At 51.1% G+C, this 21,195-nt stretch overlaps 1 protein-coding gene across 7 annotated transcripts in view; it reads right to left on the reverse strand.

Annotated features, from left to right (window-relative positions):
* The window catches only part of TSPAN18 (tetraspanin 18), a 163,305-nt gene that overhangs the window by 110,500 nt on the left and 31,610 nt on the right, over positions 1 to 21,195 (reverse strand). For 6 of the 7 annotated variants that reach the window (XM_045194128.2, XM_045194122.2, XM_045194127.2 and 3 more), the window contains one exon: positions 20,789 to 20,865. The gene's annotated coding sequence lies outside the window, so the exon portion shown is untranslated. Of the gene's footprint in view, positions 1 to 20,788; positions 20,866 to 20,988; positions 21,120 to 21,195 lie in introns of those variants that run through there. The other variant, XM_045194124.2, reaches the window with a different exon arrangement.

Raw genomic sequence — 21,195 nt, forward strand, 5'->3', positions numbered from 1 at the left:
TTATGATTCATTCCCCACATTTATTTTATAAATATATTTTGCAATCATCCACATTTAACAGAAGAATTCACACATGAAATTTATCAAGCCCCTAGGAAACATCTGGATTTTAGCACTAGCCTTGCCCATATTAAGAATAATGCTTTGTCTCATTACCATGGTTAGGGATGATTAAACTCACCATAGATATTTTTAATGATACCTTTTATTTATATAGCACTCCACATTTTTATAGCATTCACCACTCACGTTATTGGCTTTACACTTGGAAGTAAGGACGGCAGCTGTCCTGAGGCAGAAAACGCTAGAAACCAGACCTGCTGTTCATTCACAAGGCTGCCTCTTACCAGCTGTGAGACCCTGAACAAGCCACCGAGTTCCGGGAAGCCTCCGTTTCCCGACTGAGGAAATGGGAGCACGTCCTGGCGTTGTCTGTCTTGCCGGGAGGCTGTTCGTGAACCCTCCCTGATGGGTCACATCTTCATTAGGCAATCCCTGCGGGCCAGGCTCAGCCCTGGGTGGGCGCGGCAGCAGTGGTGGCTGCCTTTGCAGAGTCTGCTGTCCGGGGGGGACAGGGACAGAGCGAGGACAAAAAACGCCGTGAGAGCAGCTCATTACACCGTGTCAGACTTGAGAGGGGACGGCACAGGGTCCCCAGAGCGCTTACGGTGAGGGGCTCCACAGGTCCGAGGGGCAGAGGCTGGGCAGTTAACGCCCGAACTGGTGCTCACAGTGTGTGGTCTTGCTGGAAAGGCCGTGGGTGGACGTGACTGTCGTAAAGACAACAACAAAAAGCCTTTAGGGAAAGTGGGGGGAAAGTGGGGCCGTGAGCCAGAAACAGAAGCTGACATAGATGGGGCCGAGAGCCTGCCGCACACACCAGGACAAACCCTGCCCTGTGCGGGTTGGTGCGGGTTGGTAATCAGTGCTGCTCTGAGCTCCAGCCTTCCCGCCACCTTCCCAGCCCCTCCCGACACCCAGAAGCTAAAAGGTGGACATCCAGCCCTGGAGGGGCACTGGGAGCCGGCAGCACTATGACCACTGTCCACTCCAGCTGGTCAGCGCCAGCACTGAGGCAAAGGATGGGGTTCTAAATTGTACCTCAATCCTTCTCCCTAAGCCAACAATGCAGGCTGGGCCCGGGCCCCTTCCCGCCCTGCAAAGCCCCCGGCCGGCTGTGCCTCTGGGATCCAAGGAAGTCTCCTGTGTGCAGACGCACGGAAGGGCAAGGTGAGATGGCTGAGTAACGGCCGGGAAAAGGGGTCTAGAGGGGCAGCCTGTGGGAAGGACACTTCAGGGGAAAGAGCTTCTCTCTGGGGACAGAGAGAAGGGGGCCACACACGCTGGCAGGCAGCGAGGTGATGGGCAGGGCTTTGAGGCCACGTGGAGCATGAAGGGATTTATCCTGTGAGTGCCGGGGGTTAATGGGGGCTGGCCGTGACCGGGCGGGGGGGGGGGTCCACAGAGACCACTCTGGCTGCCGTGGGCCCTCCTAGGACGGGGCAAGTGCCCGGTGCCGGCAAGCCCCCAGAAACCGTTGTGGCGTAGTCTGCATACATGTGTTGTGACTTCCTTATTCCAATCTGCGGCTTCCGGTTCATTTTCTTAATAGTGTCTTTGAGGAGCAGAAGTTTTAAATTTTGATGAAGTCCAATTCATCACATTTTACTTTTATGGTTACTATTTTTAATGGTCTGTCTAAAAAACATCTTTGTCTACTACAGGGTTGTGAAGATATTCTCTTATGTTTTCTTCCAAAAATTAAAGAATCCTTTAACTCAATAGTAAAAGGACAGACAATCCAATTTTAAAGAATGGGCAAAAGACTTGAGAGGATATTTCACAAATGAAGATATTCAAGATGACAATAAGCCGATGAAAACATGCCCAACTTCACCAGCCACACAGGAAAGTGCGTACTAGAACTGCAATGAGCTCATGTGACACAGTGATAGAATTTGGAAGATTAAAAAGTCGACCATACCAAGTATCAACCAGGTTGTGGGAGAAGTGGAATTCTCATACACAGCTGGTGGAGGTGTGAAATGGTACAACCATCTTGGAAAACAGCCTGGCAGTTGCTTGTAAGTTAAACATACACCTAACCTGTGATGCACTCATTTTACTCCGAGGCATTTCCCCAGGAGAAAAGAAAGCGTGTGTCCCACACAGGCCTTGAACTCAAATCTTCACAGCAGCTTGATTACATAGTAGCCCACGATTGGAAACAGCCACATGTCCATCAACGGGTGAATGGGTGGTCAAATTATTTTTATAAATATGTCGGAATACTATGTAGCAAAAAAAAAAAAAAAGTAATGAGCTACCCGTATAGGCAACAACATGGATGAATCTCAGAAACATTAAACTGAGTACGGGAAGCCAGATACAAGAGTGTAACTGTAGGACTCCATTTGCAGGAAGTTCTAGAAGAGGCAAAGCTCCTGTACAGTGAGGGAAAGCAGATCCGAGGTTGCCCCTGGGGAGTGAAGGAGGACTGACTGGGAGGGGCACACGGGAACTTTCTGGGTGGATGGGAAAGCTGGGAGTGAGGACTACTCGGGTGCACACAGGTCAGAGTGTACAGAACACGGGAGTTATCTGTATGTAAACCATACCTCAGCATTTTAAAAGGCCCTACAGTGCTATGTAGCAAGCACGCCCAGAGAAGTGGTAGACAGACAGGCTCAGGCACACTGCTGCCAGGTTCCATTCATTCATCATCCAGCAAAGATCTGTTGGCCCTACTGTGTGCTATTACAGCCTCTGGAGCAACAAATGCGGATAAGATAGTGTCCCATCCATCAAGGAGCTAACAGTCGTGTGTGTGTGTGTGTGTGTGTGTGTGTGTGTGACAGAGAGAGGGAGAGAGAGAGAGAGAGAGAGGAGAGGGAGAGGGAAAGAGAGAGTCTTTAGAAGTTAGTCATTACATTTTCCGATGACCAATTAAAGAAAAAAAAAAACAGCACTCAGTCTTCTCTTAGTGCCCCAGGCTCTTGGCAGCCACACCTGGCTCTGCCTCAAGAAGCACCACCCCTCCCCTGGGGGAGGGGGACCAGGTGAGAAGTGGAAGGGCCACTGGGTGGAATCTGGCCACTGGGGCCCTCTGGCAGGGCCCAGCGCAGACGCCAGGGAGGTTTTCCAAGCCTTCAACAGGCTTCACTATCTCTACTCCACAGACGACAGGACTGGCCCGGTGCCCTCCAGCGCAGCCACTCGATAACTAAGCCACCAGTTTCTGGCTACTCCTCTTGCTCTTTGCAGAAACCTCTAGAGCATCATATTTCCTTAATGTGCATGATAAGCAAGTCCTTTCTCAATTGCTTTCTCTTAAAGGGACAGAAAAAAGGAAACCATGGTTGAAAAGTAGGTATTCCACAGACAGGTTCAAAGACCCACCAAGACTTAGAAACATGTTATTCACCAATGTCCCCACCTCTCATGACAGCCCCCGCCAGCTGGTGGGTTGTAGGCAGTTTATTTCCCCCCATCTTGCCTGTGCTTTAAGGAGGGTTTAGTTGATCGACAGAAGTGTCCAAGTTGGGGGTCATGGCTGCTTGTCCACAGGGCCCAGGGCTCTTCCTGGGAGAGAGGCACCAGAACCCCCATTTTACAGATGAGAAAACTGAGGCTCAGGGAAGGATATGACATGTCCAAGGCCACACAGCTAGCAAGTGGCAGAACTGGATTCCAGAGCTTCTGGTTCCAAAAATATATAAGATCCAACGTCATTTTCTCCTTCACAAACCGCAAACCATGAAGAAAATGGGACGTAGGTGGACTGCAGCAAGAAGGTAAACCCCGTTAGGACGCAGGCCATGTTTTCCCTGGAGCCACTGCTATCAATGTGTGCTGGAATGAAGGAACGAGTGGACGAATGGAAGAGTGGGTGTATGACACAGGAGGCGTCAGGGAAGCGCACGGCCTCAGAGGGTATTTGCACTGGGTCCAGAATTACTCTCTGATTCAATCTTCTCTCTCCCCAGAACCCTTAATGGGCTCAGCCTCTGACAATCCAGAGTCCTGGGCTGAGAAACAAGCAAGATCATCCAAAGTCAGGCTGCAGCATGGGGGGGAGGGGAGAGGAGAAATGAGGAGGAGTAGGCATGACGCATGTCTGGAGTGGGGGAATCTGCATGGGGAAGGATGTGTGGGTTAAGTGGGAGCAGGGCTGAGTGTGCAGGAGTGTGAGTAGGTATGTGCAGGCATGTGCATAGGTGTGCATAGGAATGTGGGTATGGGCGTGTGCAAGGAGAGCATGAAGGCACGGTGTGCAACAAGTGCATGTGTGTGTTAGGAAGAGTTGAAAGCAGTCTGTGTCCGAAAAGACCATGACGATCTGCTCCATCTGCTCGCAGGGTGACAAATGTCAGCCAAGGAAGGTTGCTCCTCTTGATCTGACCCAGCTGGTCTGACCCCCCCCCCCTTCCTTCCTGTGGCAAGTGAAGGAGGGGCCCTCACAGAGCCAAAAAGGGCCCAGTGCTTCTTATTAGCATCTGAGGGCAGCCAGGCCTGAGGAAGCTAGTTCTGAAATGTCTATTCTCTCCCTAGTTGCATTTCAAAACTCCAGAGGGTAAAGGGCTGGTCTCACTTCACATGACCTGTGGTAAACTAAGGACACAGCCAACAGGAAACCTGAGGCTGGGGAGGAGAAGGGAGGAGGCACACGCAAAAGGAAAGAGGGCATGGTGGAAGCTTCTCCCCCTGAGAAGGGCCCAGTGGTCATCCGGGGGCAGGCCCCAGGACAGACCCCTCTGCCTGAAGCCCCTAAAGGCCCACAGTGGCCAGACCAGTTGCTCCCTTGGCATGGTAGGGCCTGGGACCTCAGACAGAGCAATGGGTTCCTCCAACAGAGCGGTGCTCTTCTTCATCCACACGTCCCTTCAGCGCGAGACCCGTGATAACAGATGTGGTTTGGTATCCCCAGTGCCTGAACCAGACCTTGGAATCCAGTAGGTGCTCAATAAATGCATAGTGCATTACACAGGCACACCTACCCACCCACTCCTCCTGGAGCTGGTGCAGACTTCAGGGAGTCGCAAGAAAGAAAAGAGAGGGACGTGGGAGGCAGGCGGCAGGAACCACAGCGTGATCTGTTAACAGCGAGAGAGAATGAATTCATTTCCTCCCTGAAGTAATTTGCCTGTAAATATTCACAAATATTCTCTCAGTCTTCCCATTAAAAAGAAACGCACAAATAAACCAGCCTACTCTGGGGCTTTGCACACAGGCTGCTGTTTCTGTCCTAAAATACATGGTGACTATTTTGCAGCAACTACCCACTACCCACAAAGAGCCCCAGAGAGCGTCCTGGAGTGGGTCACCTGGAGAGCACAGGGGTGGCTTGGCAGAAGTCAGTGCAGGTCACTCAGGAGCTGAAGCAGATTTGCCTGTGAGGCCCCGGGGGTAGCTGACCCAGCAGCCCAGAGGCCAGAACAGGGGGCCTCGCTGGCCAGGGTTTGGCTTGGCAAACTGCCCTCGCACCCCCACCACAACCACCCATTGGTGGGCCCAGAGGTCACCCACAGACAGGCCTCGGTGCTCCAAGTGGGTCCCTGGATAAGAAGAAAAACAAATGCTTTCTTAAAACACTAGAAATACATGCCATGTGGAGAGGGAGCACAGGCGGCCCCAGACAGAGAGGCTATTTGAGAACAGCGTCCCCTGGGCAAGGGGCTCTGCCAGGGCAGAAGGCATCCATTCAGTGACCAGGGCCCACGGGTCCTCTCACTGTTCTTCCCTGAGCCCCTCAGGAAGGGTCAGCATCAGCCAGACAGTGACAGGACGCAGGCTCGAATAGAGGGGGTTGTCTTTCTCCCTCCAGACTGACCATGCGAACTCCGGGGGCACCAACAGGGGCTCAAGCCCTGAGCCCAGCCCTATGACATGCTCAGGACACGTGCCACACACAGGAAAGCTTGGCTAACCAAGTCTTAGGGCGACCATGGCAGACCCGTGCAAAACACTCGCCCCATGATGAGCTCTGTGGCTTTAAGTCCTCAAGGCATCCCTAGGAGGCACGCTACTGTTATCATCCCCATCATGTAGAGGGGAAAACTGAGGTCCAGAGATGTAGTTGCACAGGGAGTGGGGGAGAGAGTCAGGATTCAAACCCAGACATTCTGGGTCCGGGGTCTGCATGCAAAACCACCAGTGTATGGAGGAGGGAAGGCAGAAAGCAGGAAGGAGCGGGGCCCCAGGACCAGGGTATGTCTGATGTTGTTGGGGCAGAGAGGAGGTGTGTGCCGTTTTTCTTTTCACTGTACGAAAGCCCTGGTGTGCAACCCACCCCCATCGTTACCTCACTCAATCTCAGCACAGCACTGCGAAGAAAGGCTGTGATGCCCGACTCACAGATGAAGAAACCAAGGCTCACAAAGCTTCATGGTCTTCTTCCAGCCAGCAAGGGAGAGCCAGGATTGGAATCTGGGCCAGCACACCACCGCCACCTCTGCTGGCTTCAGCTCCAGCTCCTGCACCAGTCAGAGAGTGACTTGGGGCAAGTTCTTCACCCGCTGGACCTCAGTTTCCACACCTGTGAAATGGTCTCTTTTTGAGCCCCGGCCCAGGGGAACCGGGACGATCTAAGGAGATGGCGGGAACACGAAGGATCACTGCAATGCACATGCCTACACCGCAGGCTCTCAAGCCTGAGAGCTGGCTGCACCTAGAGGGCTGACGTTTCCAACACTGCGCCCACCGCACCGCAGGATGCTCCGCCAGCAGAGAGATTCAATTATGGTCATTATGGTGCACTTAGGAAAACCAGGGAACAGGCTAATACATTTTAGAAAGATTTGCAACAACAGAGGTTGAATCAAAACGAGTCTTCTACTTAACCCTCAGTTAAACAGAAAATCCACTTAACCACAAGGCAACGCTGTCTTCCCAGTCCCCAGTCAATCACTTTTTTTTTTACTGTCTGCCACTTTGCTTTATATTTCTATTACCCTGAACTGCCTTAGAATGAAAAGTAAGTTCACTGATGGAGAGAAAGATGTGGGGTGGCGGGGAGAAAGTGTCTGTGGGTGTGCAGCCCGGACCAGTGCCCTCAAACCTTCGCTCCTTCTGATCCAAGGACACTCTGCTTAGATCCACCACTGCCACCGACGTGCATGGGCTTTGGAGAAAGCAGCTTGAGGGACCCAAGCAGGAGTGCTAATTCACACCTCCCACTATCCGCTTCTCCCCCCACAGGGAGTAAACCCAGTATCTGTAGTCATTGGAAGCTCCCTGAGAGAGACTGGGGAAGGGATGTGTTTAGAGGGGACTGTAGGGGCTGGAGCCTGTGACCCCCAAGTGTGCTGAGCCCCAGAGCAGAGGAGATCAGAGTGGTCAGGGAGGCACGATCAAGAGAAGGGAGAAGCTCAAGTTAGGGAGAGCGCTCCCCACAAAATGGGGAAGAAAACACTTTTCTCTGTCATTGAAAATGAAGCAGCGTGGACTATACACAAGGAAAAAGATGCTCTGGACACCGAATCTCCGGTCAAAATCCAGGATGCTCAGGGAAGCTGAAACTTCAGGTAGACAACAAATGACGTTTTGGTGCATGCCCCAAAGAGTGCATGGGACTGACGTTGCGTGGGACATAGACAAAAAATTACTCATTGTCTTTATGAAGTTCCGATTCCACCGGGTGTCCTGTAGTTTACTAACTTCCAGGAGGCATGCACCTGACCATGGAAACAAGCTGCAGGCCCCTGGCCCAGGGCTGCCCAGGAAGGGGTCCCACACAGCTGTGAGGCAGTGGGGATGGTGAGCAAAGAAAAGCAGGAAGTCCAACCGCATGGGCTTTCTAGAGGCAACTCTGTTGAACGTGCGCCCGAGTGGGAACAAAGCAGGAAACAAGGGAGCCTCTTGTCCTGAGAGGGGACTGATCATTTCTTTTTCCTCTATTTTCTGAGCTCTGTAATGTTGTTTCATTGTCTTAACAATCACGGTGTCCACACGTACACAAAGCTCTCAACTGTTCTTATCTCGGAGAGAATCAGGTTATCCTATCAGATGTTGAGCTCACTGAAGTCGAGGGTTGGGAAATTTTAATCTTGGTATCCCAATGGATACTCGGGAAATAAGGGAGGGAGGAAGAATGGAGAGAGGGAGGAAGGGATGGAGGGAGAGTAATGAAGGACCAGTCAGCACAAATACCAGGAGTCGGGAAATTCCAATTGGAATGTGACCTCTGCGGGTGACGGGCCCTCCCAGGCCAGAGGAGCTCCTGTTGTCCTGGGTCTCCAGGCTGCCTCTGGTGTCTGGGGAGGCCTCTGTGGTCACGGACCAGGGTGTTATGGGGACAGCAGGCAGCACAAAGCCAGCCTCTGGCCTGAGGTCCCCTGCTCCCCCATCCTCTGCATTTACAGAGAACCACTGCCCAGCAAGGGGATGCACTGCAGGACACGGAGCAGGCCTGGGAGCTTCCCCGGAGACAGAAAGCAGATTCTGCACCCTCCTGCTCTGCCCCATCCTGCTGCTGGGGGACGTGCTTCTTGGTTCAAGTTCAGTTAAACAGATGTGTTCCTAAGAGCCCTGTCTTTGAAGTCCGGGAGAAAATCTCAGCTCCAAAGGGACATTTCCTACCAAAAAGGCTCTCTGGGGAGTCCAGGCAGGAATAAAAACCAAAACCCCATGATCCTTATCTCCTGGTATTTATGAGATATTTTTTTCATTAGAACAGCTGCCTCCATGGGCCGCATGTCTGAAAGGCAAAGAGAGAGGAGGGAGGGCTGGCATCTTACTGAGGAGGGCTCGATGTGTCCCCAGGAGGGGCGCAGCGTGCCATCCACCAGGGCAAACTGTCAGATGGCACTCATAACTGGAGCTGTCAGGAACCGGAGCCAGATGCCCACCGACTCAGGGGCTCCCAGGACACCGGGCTCTGTGCTGCGTCCCATCTGAGCATATACTGGACCCTTACAAGCCCTGCTGCACCTGTCCCCCTGGACGCTACCTGCTCACACTGCAGGACCAGCCACAGAGTCTCCTCCCCAGGGTCTGTGGCGCACCTTCCACCGCCTACCCCCACCCCCGGCAACGACCCTCTTGTAAACATCTCCTTACGGGCGTGCCACGGGTGGGGTGGTGGGAGCAATGCGCAGGCGGCAGCGGATGGATTGCCTGTAGAGAATTAAAAAAACAAACAAAAAGCCCACAAAAGTTGACAGTTCTAAACAATGTCAGCGATAAAACACTCTGCCGTTAAAAAAAATCTTTTGTTGCTCTAAGTTCTTAATAATTGCAGTAGTCACCAGTGAGTTTTAATAAAATGTATGCAAGCTTCAAATGAACACATTGTTATTACTCAACCTTTAATAAACATCAAGTTTACATGGCAGTTAGTGCCAAGAACACCCGCTTGTGCAGCCAGACCCCAGCGCGGGCTCATTCTGCTGCACACGTTCGTCTCCGTGTCGAGAACAAGGATTCAGGGTCACTGGAGCTCTCCCTGCAATCTCTTCACGTCTCCAGTGCCACCTGATGCCCTGAAGCCACCTGATATTCTCGCACTTGAGCAGTAGATCTGAACTAAGCTGTGACAGCTCAGTGGCCGGAAGGACCGGAAACAGAAACTGGATTCCTGCCACTGCGGCCGCCCCTACACAAGTCGCTCTCCGAACTTGTGGGGTTCACTCTTTCGGAACTTGCTTCATGTATATTTTCTTTTTTCAAAATATCCATTACTATAATAAAAAGTAGGAACCTGTTACTTTCCCCCCTTGTACTGTAGTGTTTGCTTGTCAGCTGGCAGGCTATATTATGCAGTTCACTAAAAGAAAATGTACTGTCTGCGTTTCTTTCCCGGGCAACATTGGAATCGGTGTTAGCTCATTGTTACTACCGGAAAGAATTTTGTTACATTGAGGAGGTATGAAGAAACCGTCTTCCCCTGCTGCACCTGTCCTTTCTTACGTCGGGCACCGGCAGCTGAACAGTGCCCTCCTTCCAGGTGGGTGCTAAGCCTAGGGCTTGCTCTTGCAGCTGGTTTCTCTTCCTCATCCCATGCCATTCAAATAGGTCCCAGAGCACTGTGAAAATAATCTCTGTTCGCCTCAGTGTCCTGGATGGGCCGCCCTCTAGGTAGCTCCAGGTAGCCTCAGGGGGGCACCTTCCACAGGACTCCCAGATCCCACAGCTCCCCACCATCTTCTCCATCTACACCCATTCCCAGCAGATCTCATTCAGGCCTCGGGTTTGCAATGAGCTCTACAAGCTGATGGCTCCCAAATTTCTCTCTCCAGTCCCGACTTCACACCGGAACTCCAGGTTTGTATCTCCATCCTCGTTCTTGCCACCTCCATGGGGACAGTTAACAAATGTCTCAACTTAAAATGCCCCAAACAGAACTCAGTATGTTCCCCTCACTCTGCACAAGGTCTGACCCGCCCAGGTTCTTCCATTTCAGGCACAAATTCATGGTCATCCTTGACTCCTTTCTTCCTCTCCCACCACATCCCACCCAGCAGGAAGTCTGTCAGCAATACTTCCAAAATCAATGCTGAGTGTTTTGGCTCCTCAGCACCTCCGCCACCTTCCTGTCCTTCCAAAGCACCTTGCCTCTTCCTTGGATCCTACCATCGGTCTCCACACAGTCTCCCCATCCCGTCCAGTCTGTTCCCCACACAGCAGCCAGCGTGATCTCGGTACAACGTAAATTTGATCCTGTCTCTTCCTCACGCACCGACTTCCCGCTGCACATGAAGTCAAACCCCGAAGTCCTCAACCTGGCTGCCAGACCCCTTCCGGCCTCCTCTCCTCCCACACCACCTGCGCTCTGGCACCCTGGCCTTCTGGCTGGTCCTTCGACATGCCAGCTGCCTGCCCACCTAACAGTCCTGCCTCTTGCCGTTCCCTCCACCAGGAAGGCTCTTTCCTCAGGTGGAGTCAAGGCTCGCTCCTCACTGCCTTCAGCTCTCTGCTCAGATGACGCCTGATCAGGAAGGCCTTCCCAGTGCCCCCTGCCCAACATAGCGACTCCCCGGGTCACACATGCCCTGTCCTTCCCTGCACCTGCTACTACTTGGCCTTTGGTTTGTTTGGTCTCTCTCTCCCCAACTAGAAGACAAGCTCCACAAGGACAGGGACTTGGCTGTTTCGGTCACTATGATATTCCCAGCATGCAGAGCGGAACCTGATACATAGTAGGGGCTCAACAAATATATATTAAATCAATGGTTGTGCACTCACATTTGACATGTGCCCTCTAACTCACTCACTTTGGGCGAGGTATCGTTACCACCGCCCGTTCTGCAGACGGGGACACCGAGACTGCTCAGGTTTACCCCTCCAGATCTCTCACGTAGCTAGCGATCGTTCCATGGTTAAAACACAGGCTTCAGAGGACAGGAAAGCAATAGAGAAAATTCATAAAACCTAAAGCTCGTTCTCTGAAAACATGCATAAAACCAAAAGGCCTCTAACCAGGCTAACTAAAGAGAGAGAGAGAGAGAGAGAGAGAGAGAGAGAGAGAGAGAGAGAGAAGACACAAATTACTAAATATCAGAAATGAAAGAGGGGACGTGACTATAGTTCCCATGAACATTAAAAGGATAACAAAAGAATACTATGAATGATTCTATGCCCATAAATTATTAACTTTGATAAAATAGATCAATTCCTTGAAAGACACAATCTTCCCAAACTCACACAAGAAGAAACAATCTGAATAGGCCTATATCTATAAAATAAATTGAATCAATAATTAATCACATTTCGAAACAGAAAGCATTAGGCCCATTTAGGTTTACTGGTGAATTCTACCAAATACCTAAGTAAGCAATTATACCAGTTTTCTACAATCTCTTCCAGAAGATATGAGCAGAACGAATACTTAATAACTCATCCTATGAGGTTAGCATTACCCTAATGCCAAACAGATAAAGAAAACTATAGACCAATATCTCTCATTAACATATACACAAAAATCCTCAACAAAATAATAGCAAATCAAATCTAACAATATATAAAAAGAATTATAGACCAGAGCCAAGGAATGAATCCCAGGTATCCAAGACGGGTTTAGCATTTAAAAATCAATTAGGTAATCCATCATATCAACAGGCTAAAGAAGAAAAATCACACGGTCATCTCAATAGATGCAGAAAAAGCACTTGGCGAAGTCCAACACCCACTCATGATTTTAAAAACTTGGCAAAACTAGGAGTGGAGGGATCTCCCCCACTCGGTGAAGAACACCTGCGAAGAGCACACAGACGGCCCCGTGCTTGCGGCCAGAAACTGGGCGCTCCCCCACTAAGACCAGAGACAAGGCGGGGTGTCCCCTCCCACCGCCGCTTTTCGACATTGTACTGGGCGTCCCCAGCCACGATAGTAAGACCATGATTTTTAATGTTATTACAGACTGAGGAGGAAGGTTTTTTTAAACACGGTTTTATTTTTATAAATTGGGAAGGAAGAAATAAAAATTTCGTTGTTCACAGATGACCTGATTGTCTGTGTAGAAAATCTGAACGGAATGGCAAAAAACTCATGGAACGAGTAAACATTTACAGCAAAGCAAGGTTGCAGAGAACAATGTTAATATGTAAAGATCGATCGTTTCCCTCCCTGTATACTACCAACGGACAGGTGAAATTTGAATTTAAAACACAATCCCATTGCCACTAGCACCAGCAGAAATAAAATACTTAGGTATAGATGCAACAAACTATGCATGAGGAAAGCTACAAAACTATGATGAAACTGAAGACATCAAAGAACGAAATAATTGAAGATATTACACGTACATAAGATAGAAAGACTCAATATTGTCAAGAGGTCAGCTTCTCCGCGTAAGTTCTACAGATTCAATGCAATCTCAATCAAAACCCCAGCAAGTGGCTTTGTAGATACCGACAGACTAATTCTGAAACGTATGTGGAGAGGCAAAAGACCCAGAAGGGCCATCACGATGCTGAAGAACAACAAAGCTGGAGGGCTGTCGCTACCTGAGGTCAAGACTTAGAATAAAGCTGCAGTAATCAAGACAGTGTGGGGCCAGGGAAAGAACAGAGACAAAGATCAGAAACGAAACAGAGAGCCCGGAGACAGACCCTCAGAAATACAGCAACCCGATCTGTGACGGAGGAGAAAGGTAATGTGAAGGAGAAGACGTTGTCTTTTTGACAAATTGTGCTGGAACCAGTGGACATTCACATACAAAAGAATGAATTTAGACAGAGATCTCACAAACCTCACAAAAATTAACTCAAATGGATCGCAAACCTAAACGTAAAATGCAAAACTCTCAAACTCCTAAAAGACAACACAGAAGAAAAATCCAGGTGACTTTCGGTATGGCAATAACTTTTTAACTACAACACCAAAGGCACAATCCATTAAAACAATAATTGAGCTGATCTTCATTAGAATTTTTAAAAATTCTGCTCTGTGAGACACACTGTTAAGAGGGGAAATATTTGCAAAAGACATATAGGTAAAGAATTGTTATCGAAACTACACCAAGAACTCATCAAACTCATAAGTCAGTGAACTGATTAAAAAATGACAAAAGACCTAGACAGACCACTGGCCAAGGATGCACAGATAGAAAATAAGCATGTAAGAAGGAGCTCAGCACCGTGTGTCATTAGGAAATGTCAAATTAAAACAATAATGAGAGCACTAATGACAGCTACTAGGATGACCCACAGACAACAGTGGGCCAAACACAGACAACACCGAACGCTGGGGAGCGGGTGGGGCAGCAGGAGCTCCCTTCCACTGCTGCTGGGAGTGCAACAGGGGCCAGCCACTTTGGAAGACAGACGGGCAGTTTCTCACAAAATTAAGCATAATTTTACTATATGACCCAGCGATCGTGCTTCTGGGTTATTTACCCGAATGTGTTGAAAACATGTCCACGCAAAAGGCTTCAGCACACAGATATTTACAGCAGCTTTACTCATAATTGCCCAAACTTGGAAGCAGCCCAGATGCCCTTCAGGAGGTGAATGGATAAATAAACCATAGTACGGTACACCCAGACAGTGGAATATTGTTCAGTGTTTAAAAGAAATGAGCTTAGTGGCATTCCTCACAATAGCTAAATCACGGAGCAGCCCAAGTGTCCACCACGGTGAATGGATAAGCAACGTGTAGTTTCTACATACTGCATCACTATAGAGACTACATTCAGTGAGTATTATTCAGCCTTAAAAAGAAGGACATTCTGACATATGCTACAACATGGATGAACCTCGAGGGTTTCATGCTAAGTGAAATAAATCGGTCACTCCCCCCAAAATAGTGTATGATTCCACTTATATAAGGTACTTCGAGTAATAAGAATCCCAGAGACAGAAAGCATGTTGGCGGTTGCCAGGAGCTGGGAAAAGAGGGGAACAGGGGGCGGTTACTGTTTCATGCATGGAGAGTTTTAGTTTTACAACATAAAAAGAGTTCTAGGGATGAACAGTGGTGACAGGGCAGGCCAATGTGACACCCTTTATACCACTGAACTGTACACTCAAAAATGGTTAAGACACTACATTTTGTTATGTACATTTTACCACAAGAAAAAAAAAAACTGGAAAACGAAAAGAGCTATGGAGGCATGAAAAGATAGAGGAGACTTACATGTGGGTACCACCACGTGAAAGGGGCCAATCCCAAAAGGCTACACATGCTGTGATTCCAACTATATGACATCCTGGAAAAAGCAAAACTATGAAGGCAGAAAGAAGAGCTGTGCTCGCCAGGGCTGGGAGGGAGGGAAGAATGACTTGGCAATGCACAGAGGATTTTTAGGGCAGTGAAACTATGCTGCATGATAGTCTGATGGTGGACACATGTCATTCTGCATTTGTCAAAGCCCGTACAAGGCACGCCACCAACAGTGACCCTAATGTAAACCAGGGGCTTTGGGTGATAATGATGTGTCACTGCACGTTTGCTGATGGCGTGTATGTTCCGCTGTGGTGCGGAGGTCGATGGGGGGGTGGCCCTATGTGTGTAGGGGTGGGGAGAGTATGAGGACTCTGCACGTCCCCCTCAATGGTGCTGTGAACCTAGAACTGCTCTACAAAATAAGTCAATTTAAAAAAGGGTCTTCAGAGTCCAGAGCCCAGTCTCCTTCCTCCATCCCAGGGTGCCTACCTTTCACCACATGGCCCCGCCCAGGCCCCAGAAAGGAAGACCCCTTGGCACACCTCCAAGCACAGGGAGCAGCTCTGGTCATTTCTTCCCATGTCGGCAGCTCTAGGCAGGTAACAAGTTACTATAGCTGACAAAGCAGCATTGCCAGTGGATTTGGACTTCCTCCTTTGCTTCAGTGCTATTAATTAAAGTATATTATTTTACACTTCTAAGTAATAGAAGGAGAAGCTGGGTGGGCAGAGTGACCACCAGTCTAGAAGACTCGCAGATGAGGCCCGTCTCTCCCACTGCACAGCTGTGTGACCTTGAACAAGTCACTTCCCCTCTCTGGGGCTGACCCAGCCTCTGTAGCTGGGGCTCCTATCCATCCCCCTTTGCCCTCCGTGGCTGTTTGGAAGTTGAGCTGTGATTCACAGTGTGGGTATATGTCATCATTAAAAACAATAATAAAGCCTCTTAAGGGTATTTTCAGCAAATGCTGGCTACATAGACAGAAAAGCAATACTTTGCTCACTGTTTAGATGAGGAAAATGAAAACTTACTATCTCTCCATGATGTCAAGGAGCAGTCACCGCACACAGAACACAGGCCCACCTTGCCTTGTTCTCACGGCCAACCACGCCCAGGAGATGGGGCCTCTTTGAGTGGACACCCCACTGACTTAGCTTCATGTGAGGGACTGACGGGTATGTGGGACTGTGAAGAAGCTGCCTGGGTAAATTTAAAACAACGTGATAAAGAAAAGAAGGAAAACGTTGGGGATGGAAAATATCCAAGAAGGGAGAAAAGGACCAGGGAGCTGCCGTGAGTCACACGTGGACGTGAGGCTGGCCTGAGGCCAGAATGTTCTGGCAGAAGTTGGGCTGAGTGAGCAGGAAACTGGGGTGGTGAGAACCTGTCATCCCATCCTCTCGCATACGTGTCCCAGCCAGAGGGCAAGGGGGAAGCAGGAAGTGTGATGAGGCCCGGGGCTGCTGCCCCTTCCCGGGCTTACACTCAGGGCGTGCGCCCCCCCAGTCAGAACTAGAGAAAACTGAAGGGTGGTGTGCAGATGGCGGCTACATCCACCACTTTCTGGACTGCTGACCCCTTCCCAGGGAGTGGACAACGCGCCTGACATCCACCATCTCAATCTTGACCATAAGTCCGCAGTTGCCATAAGTCTCCTCACCCAGCAGGACAGTAAGCTGAGTTCTTGCCCAAGCTGATACTTAGCCACAAAACAGCCCTGAAATCCATCTAATGCCAAAGCTATACTCTCCCTCCTGCATCCTCAAAGGGAGGTAGAGGTGACTATGGCCTTGCAGCCAGCAGACGAGAAGGTACAGAGTAGAGATGCAGGAGAACAGCCTGGAGGAAAAGGGGTGATGCAGCCCCACATGGAAGAATTGGGGGAAGAATAGGGAGGGTACAAGAAAATAGATGTCAGTTCAACGGAAGAAAACACTCGGACCTAGCAGAGCCAGCCCGATCCAGCCCAAGGTGGCCCAGGCTGCACTGGAGGCCATGAGCCCCAAGTCCCTGGGGGCGGTTAGGCTGATACTGACAACCACCTGGCAAGAGCTTTGGGCTGAGGAGTCTACCAAGCATTCGGTTGCCGTTAAGCCCTTCAGCTTTTGTGGAGTTGACTCATTTGACACTCACCCAGCCTTTTGCATGAGCAGCGGAGAACACAGATCCACCTTACAGAGACGATGAGGGTGCTAGAGAGGTGGAGCAACTGGCCCTAGGTCACACAGTGGAGCAGAGTTGTGACTGGGGCCCAGGTCTTCCTCCGAACCGTGCCGGGTGTGGGTAGGAGTTTAACCAAGCTAACCTGGACCAGGGGCCTCTGTTCTCACCTTTGTCAGACCCAAGGCCTTCCCAGAATCAGGGAGGATCAAGACATCTCCCTCACTCACCTCTCTCATCTCCATAAGGGCTTCACCACCACAATTGCCGCTTTGCTTCAGGGCTGCATCCTCTCTCCCTGCATTGCTCTGGACCATTCCAGCAGGCTCTCAACTGGCCACCCAACAGTGCCCCGTCCTCCTCTAAACACCAGTAGTGCTCAGCCCAGGGAGCTTTAAAATATACTAACGCTCCTCCCAAAGTCACCCATAGAGCTATAGCAGTCAACACAGCATGGTGCTGGCATCAAGACTGGCACACAGACCAATGGAATGGAACTGAGAATTCAGAAACTAAGCTGCACATCTGCGGCCAACTGATTTTCAACAAGAGTGCCAAGACTGCTCCATGGGGAAAGAACAGTCCCTTCAACAAGGGGCGCTGAGACAACTGGATGACCACGTGCCAAAGAAAAACTTTGCTGGACCCCTACCTCACACTATAAACTACAAAAATTGACTCACACTGGGTCAGTGACCTAAATAAGATCCCGCCGTCGGATCGCAGCAGGAGGAAGATCCGGTGCTTCCTAGTTACTGCCTGCACTTCCTAGCTCAGCCTGTGGCAGGGGGCTGGCTGGGACATAAGACACCAGGGACTTCCCTTTCTGCCTGAGCTCCAGAGCCCGTGTGAGGCTGGCTGGAGAGCACGGGAAGAGCGCCACCATGGGCAATGGAGTGTCACTATGGGCATGCAGGATGTCCGTGGACACTTGGGGCACTACAAAGAGTGCCATGGGGTGACGCTGAGCCTGTGGGTGCCTCAGGGACACCATGAGTGCCTGTGTGGGCCCTGGAGGGGGCCACAGTGCAGGTGCTGTCATTGGCACTATAGGCAGAAGACGCCATGGTGATGTGGGATGCAACGGTGGGTGCACACGGGGTGCTGCTGTAGCACTGTGGGTGCCGTGAGGCGCTACGGCAAACACAGTCGTTAGGGCAGGAGCCCTGTGTTTGTGTCCTAAACTCGCTACTTTTTAGAGGTGAAGTCTAGAGTAATTTACAACTTCTCTGAACCCCAGTCATCCTGACCTATAAAAATTGGATTAATACCTGCTTCCTGAGTTGTGGGGAAGATCAGCTATTATCTGCAGAAAGGGTCCAGTAGAGATCATCATGGTCAAGTGTAAACCATGAGATAAAGGAGGAACTGCTCATACCCGAGGTGGCCCCACGCCCCAGGGTGTCAGAACAGAGAGCTGACACAACCCAGGCCTAAACTCAGACTGTTTTTAGACCAGGCACAGAAAGAGGTATGTGTCTCCAGGGTAACCCCACAGCTTGATCACAAACACCCGGCTCTCACATCTCAACACCCTCAGCCTCTTCTAGGAGGTCACCTTGGGAGGCCACCTCATTCCAGCGGACTGCCATCATTCCAAGCAAACAGGTATGCCTGCAGGCAGTTCCCTCGCCCTCCTAGCCACCCAGGGAGGTGCATGCTATTTGCCAGAAACTGACGATCTGGGAGATCAAGTCACGCACCTGGAGTCAGGCAGCTGCTGCAAAGCAGAGCTGGGGCTCGGCCTCCCCAGCCTTGGGTTGGTGAGGGTTCCTGCAACTGCACAGGCCTGTCTGCCTGTGGCCATATGGTCATCTGTGTACTTTTCCTATGACTCTACGACATCGGTCTGTTTCTTGGCTCACAAGAGGGACAAGGCTAAATCACTTTGCTCCCTCGGCCACCCTCCTAAAGGTAACCCCAGAACAATAGTACGCTTGCTTCTTTTCCCTGTACTTAAAGAGATTCTTCCCCTTTGTTCACACAGGCCCACGGCTTCCTGATTAGAGAAGCTTCCGTAGCAGAAAGGTCCTGGGGAAGTTAAGCTTTTTCCGACTCACTTCAGAGCCTTCTCCTGATTAAGAAAACCACGCAAGATCCAGGCTTTGTGATAAGGCAACGGTTTCCTGTGGGGATCAGTGCGTCTGCTGCCAGGAGGCTTACAGTGAAGATTGTGGCCCAGGCTGGCCGGTGGCCGAGTGGGGGAACTGCAGGGCACAGGCCCTATCGAGGGGGAGAGAAAGCCCGTGAAGGTCCCAGGCCTCGTCACTCCTCTGCCACCGCCCATTTGGCCTGGCCCTGCCTTATCTGCCTGTCGGAGCCAACCACTATGCCTTGGATTCCAGCTGGAAAGCCCCGGGCCAGCCGGCAACGCAGTCTGAAAGTGAGAAGGTGAGCTGGGAGACCAGGGGACTGTCGGGTCAGTGACGAGCGCAGTGGCAGAAGGCTTCCCAACCACAGGCACCAGAGGAGCCAACACTGCAAGTGCCATCAGGCAGCTTTACAGTGTGCTCACTGCCCCCCACCCCCCAGCAGCCCCAAGGGTAGGGAAGCCGGCGCAGGGGGTGTGGGGGAAGGAACAGTGTGGGGAGCTTTCTGCATCTCATCTCCTCTTCTCCCCCAAACAACCCCATGGGTAGGCGTTATGCACCCATTTTAGAGATCAGACAACCAAGACTCACAGAAGTTTGTTGAAGAGCCCCAAGTTTAAAAAAAAATTTAGATCAAGAAAACAAAAACTTGTTTTTAACTTTAAGCCTCAAGTCACAGAGCTGGTAAGCAAAATACATTAGAATTGTAGGGTAGTTCACGCGAGGGCTTCACACTCGGTCGTGTTCCTCGCTGCTGTGAGACCTTGGGTAAATCCCTCAGCTCCTCTAAGGCCCGGTTTTCTCCTTTGTAAGACGGTGTTGATAACAGTGCCAAGATCACGGGGCTGTTGAGAGGACCAGGTGAGATGATGCAGGGAGTGTGCTTAGCACAGTGTCTGGCATGGAGAAGCCCTCAGCGTTGGTTATTCTGACTTTCCAGATTAGCAGGGACTCGAACCCAGTTCCACTTGCACCTCAGACCCTACTGCCAATCCACTGAGGGTCTACGTCATCCTTTGCCTGAGACTGGCAATCAAATCGCCTCGGAGCATTCCAATGGCCCCCCACAGCCTTCCCCGAGCCCCAGCCCCACCTCTGCCTCCCTGCTGTCCCACCGTGCCTGTCACTGCTAGCTCAGCCCTGGTCTTGGAACCTGAGAACCTGAACACGTGAGGGTTGAAGCAGATGCAAGGCACAGCGGCCCCGCTTTACAGAGAAGAAAACGAGAACCAACGAATAAAATGGCTTATGAGGACACGGGAGGCACATGGGTGGCACAGGCCAGGCCAAAGCGCAATGTCCTGGCTCCTCTCCACAGCCTTCCATGGGGCCTCCAGACCTTCACGCATCCTGGGATCAGGGCGGCCCAAGAAGCTCCAGAAGTTTACCAGCGCCTTTCCATTCTCAGTTCCATCACGGGATGTGAACTCTATCCAGAAGAGCCTTGGGATGAGGAGGTGGATGAATCACTTTAGGAAGGTACTTCCGTCTCCCAATCCCAAGACCGTGGTCGGTATGGGGGAGGGGAGGCCTGGAAGGGGTCCTCACAGAGGCCAGGCCCTCCATGAGCCCGCAGGATCTCTGCTTTCCCTCGGAGGGCTCAATCCCTCTGAGCCCTCCAAGCCCTCGACCCTCACTTCCTGGATGGGCTCAGGAGCAGCCACGACCTGCAGCCCCTCCATGGGGCAGCGACCGGCCTTGTAAGACCCTGCTTGAGCATCAGCCTCTCCTGAACGTTTGCTCCCCACCCCTGAACAAACATCTGGGGGCAGGGACAAGAGTAAAGCCGCCCTTCACCTGCTCTGCATTTCCCAACTTGAGCTGAGAGCTCTCTCACTCAGAAAGGGAGGCTTTGAAGGGCGGGGAGTGGAGAGGAGATCACACCCTCTTATGGGAATCCGTTGAGATGCCACTCCACCATGTTGCCAAAATCATACCTCTTGCAACGGGTATCTTTTCCTTTCGGGGATGTCAAGCTTCTCTTCTCTTTCTGATGGTGGCCTCAGGAGAAACTCTAGAGGGAGGAGAGAGAGAAGCAATTTTAAGAAGGCATGGGTTAGTGGGGCGTGGGGCTTCTAGGGGCCAGCCCAGTCTGGACGGGCACCTACTCCCGGAGGGGTCCGCTCCCTCCTTCCACCTCTGCAGGTGCAGCAGCCGGGCAGGGCCTCCACAGCCAGAAAGACAGAGCTAAGCACGCGGCCCCACGCAGGCCCCCGGGATGGCGTCCCCAGGGCCTGCGGACTGGGACATATTTTCATTCTAAAATCAGCCCTGGGGCCTGGGCCATATCTGTGTGATGACGTGGAGCATGCTAGTCACAGCACTGCACCGGCTTCTTTGCTTC

The sequence above is a fragment of the Desmodus rotundus genome, chromosome 5 (genome assembly GCF_022682495.2).
Source record: "Desmodus rotundus isolate HL8 chromosome 5, HLdesRot8A.1, whole genome shotgun sequence".
Taxonomy (NCBI): domain Eukaryota; kingdom Metazoa; phylum Chordata; class Mammalia; order Chiroptera; family Phyllostomidae; genus Desmodus; species Desmodus rotundus.